A 3,405-nucleotide genomic window follows, 5' to 3' on the forward strand; every position below is an offset into this window, starting at 1 on the left:
CACAACACTAAGCCTAAAGTTCACCATTATAGAAGCGATAATCCGTCACATCGGGGGGTTATCGCACTTGAGTTGTAGTTAGGTTGGAGCACTGTACAAACAATCTTGCCGCCATTTTACTTTCCAGTGAAGTTTTCTTTTCAAGTGTACCAGATTAAAGTCTCCGATTTGGAGCAGGTTTCTTATTCAAGTTATTCGCATTTACCTTTTATTTATCTTACTTCCTTTACTTTATTTATTTGCATGTCTTGCTTTTACATACTCGATTATTTAACTTGCACATTTTATTTACTCGGCCTTTTTAAACATGATTAATTCCGCTATGTTGTTTTCTATTTCCATGTCTGGATAAATCTTTAAACGTTAGGATGTAAGGATCATCGTTAATGATACTCCATTATATGTATCTATAGAAATGCTTTAGGGGCTGTTTTGATTTCGACACAAGTTTTCAGTACTTATTTTGTTCGGTAACTACGAAAGTAGAGCCAAAGTATAGTTGGGTAAGATCGAAAGTTGTACAACTCTTAAAGATAAACTTAGTTAGTTTTAACTGGTCAAAAGTAGCGGAAGCATTTTGTCCGGTTAATCGAGAATTCTTAACACTATTAGAAAATGATTTTGAAACTGTTTTCGGGCGCGTTTGTAGGTTTAAAATCCGGATGCTTGAGAGATTTAACTAATTCAAGGATTTAATTTCTTAAAAATAGGTTTACTACTTTAACGCGACAAGCACCCTTCATCTGTGACAATGGAGGACATTAGTTATAGAGTAAATTGGGTTCTGAATATGCGAAAGTGACAGTTCTTGTTAAATTGATTCTTTGCTAAGTAGAAATTATTGCCCCATAAGTAGATCTATTTAGAAACTATTGGAGTATTTCCTAACTGATGTGTGTTACGTCTGAGCCTGCATTTTATCTGGATTTATTTACTTCATTATTTTCACTTCACTGTACTTGAACCTACTTATTCGACTACCTTAAATAAGCACCGTCACAATAGAAATCGATAGATTGACAATTTGGTCTATGTGGGAACGATAATCTTTTGTATTACTTTGACGTGTTCCGTATACTTACGGATAGCATATTGCACAACACCCATCAAGTTTTTGGCACCGTTGCCGGGGACCAATTACGTCAAATTTTTGTACCCTGTTGTTACACCGTCTAGACTAAGTCCCTATTAGCTAGTAAATGTGAAAAACTCGCAGTACCGGAAGTTTAGAAGATCCAATATCTGAACCGGAGCGATACGCTCACGCACGTCGTTTGCTCCAAAGAATTAGGAGAGCAATGGCCGAAGATCATAATCGAAGACCACTTAAGGAATTTGCCCAACCTTCTAACGAAGAACCTAGTTCTAGTATAGTAAACCCGACTATTCCTGCTAACAATTTCGAATTAAAACCCTCTTTATTACAACTAGTACAAGAAAATCAATACGCGGGTCTCACTACAAAGAACCCAAATCAATATTTAAAAGTTTTTATCCAACTAGCTGATACATTCAAGACCAACAGTGCTTCACCTGAGGCAATTTGTCTAAGACTATTCCCGTTTTCACTCAGAGATAGAGCACGATCTTTGTTAGACTCCCTTCCGGATAACTCGATAACTACTTGGGACGACCTTAGGAGAGTGTTCCTTGCAATATATTTTCCCCCAAGTAAGACCGTTGTCCTTCGAAACCAAATAACTCGATTCACTCAAAATCAGGGTGAATCACTTTTTAAAGCTTGGGAAAGATATAAAGAACTACTAAGAGCTTGTCCATACCATGGCCTAGAACAATGGATGATTATTCACACCTTCTATAATGGACTTTACTATAACACAAAGATGTCCATCGAAGTTGCCGCCGGTGGTGTTCTGATGAACAAACCTTACCCTGACACTTGCGCTCTCTTCAAATAGATGGCACAAAACCATTACCAATAGGAGTCGGAACAAGCATCAGTGGAGAAAAGGGAGACCAAAGGAGGAATACATGAGGTCAATTGTATGGACATGATGAAAGCTAAAACGGATGCTTTAGCCCTGAAGGTCGAACACATGTCTGCAAACCCTAAAACCGCAGTAGTTGTAGATTGTGAAATCTATGGAACCAAAGGACATCTTGCACCAGAATGCAATTTGTTAACTGAATCAAACTCAGACCAGGTCAATTATGCCCAAGGAAACCCATTTTCAAACACTTACGACTCGGGATGGAGGAATCATCCAAACTTCTCTTATAAAAATAATAACCCTATTCAAAACTATACCCTTCAAATGCCACCAGGTTTTCAAGCTCAAAGACAAATCCAACCTATTCAAGTCGTTCCTCAAAAGCCGAACCTAGAGAAAATCATGGAAAGTTTCATTTCGGCCCAGACTAAACAAAACAAAGAGTTCTTAACCAAGATATTCATATAAATGAACTTATCACACAATTAGGAACTAAGGTTGATTCGATAATCACTAACAATAAGATGCTTGAAACCCAAATCTCACAAATAGCACAACAACAAGCCCCCCAGGCCACACCTGGAGGGTAATTTCCTGGACAACCTCAACGAAACCCCCGAGGGAAAGCTAACGTTGTTACCCTACGCAGTGGTACCACCTATGACGAACCTGTAAAACCAGTCATGAGTGAACCAAGGGCTTCTAAGAAAAATGTTGTATTTATAGATGAAGTAGAGAGACAAAAAGACCACAAAATGAAGGATAAGGGAGAAGATAAAGATAAAGTGTATGTTCCACCCTCTCCTTATAAACCATCAATTCCATACCTGTAAAGACTTAAACAGACAAAAATTGATAACCAATATAAAAAGTTTATAAAAGTGATCGAGAAACTCCACGTAGAAATGCCTTTCACCGAAGCCATCACCCAGATACCATCTTATGCTAAATTCCTTAAGGACATCTTGACCAACAAACGTAGGTTGGATGATCCCAAACCTTTAAAATGCAACTCCAATGCTGAGAATAAAGTTGCTAAGAAGGAGAAAGATCCTGGGAGCTTTTCCATAGCTGCTAATATCATACCCCCCGAACTTAACTACCAACAAAAGAAGAAATTATTTAGTGATGTAAGGTACTTTTATTGGGACGAACCTCTCCTTTTCAAAAGAGGGACAAACGAAATTTTCCGTTGATGTGTTCCTGGAGAAGAGGTAGAAAATATCATAAAACATTGTTACTCCGCACCTTATGGTGGACACGCAGGCACATCTAAAACATGTGCTAAAATTCTCCAAGTCGGCCTTTACTAGCCAATATTATGGCGCGATGTTCATGCTTACATTACCATATGTGATCAGTGCCAACACACAGGGAACATCTCAAGGCGTGACAAAATGCCATTAAGAAATATCCAAGAAGTAGAAATATTAGATGTATGGGAGATTGATTT

General features: G+C 38.1%; 1 non-coding gene across 1 annotated transcript; it reads right to left on the reverse strand.

Annotated features, from left to right (window-relative positions):
* Positions 1-1,682: 1,682 nt before the first annotated feature.
* On the reverse strand, positions 1,683-1,789 carry LOC127134171 (small nucleolar RNA R71). The gene has a single exon (XR_007807929.1). It is a non-coding gene; the product is annotated as a small nucleolar RNA R71 (small nucleolar RNA).
* Positions 1,790-3,405: the final 1,616 nt, after the last annotated feature.

The sequence above is a fragment of the Lathyrus oleraceus genome, chromosome 3 (assembly GCF_024323335.1).
Source record: "Lathyrus oleraceus cultivar Zhongwan6 chromosome 3, CAAS_Psat_ZW6_1.0, whole genome shotgun sequence".
NCBI classification, from domain to species: Eukaryota; Viridiplantae; Streptophyta; class Magnoliopsida; order Fabales; family Fabaceae; genus Lathyrus; species Lathyrus oleraceus.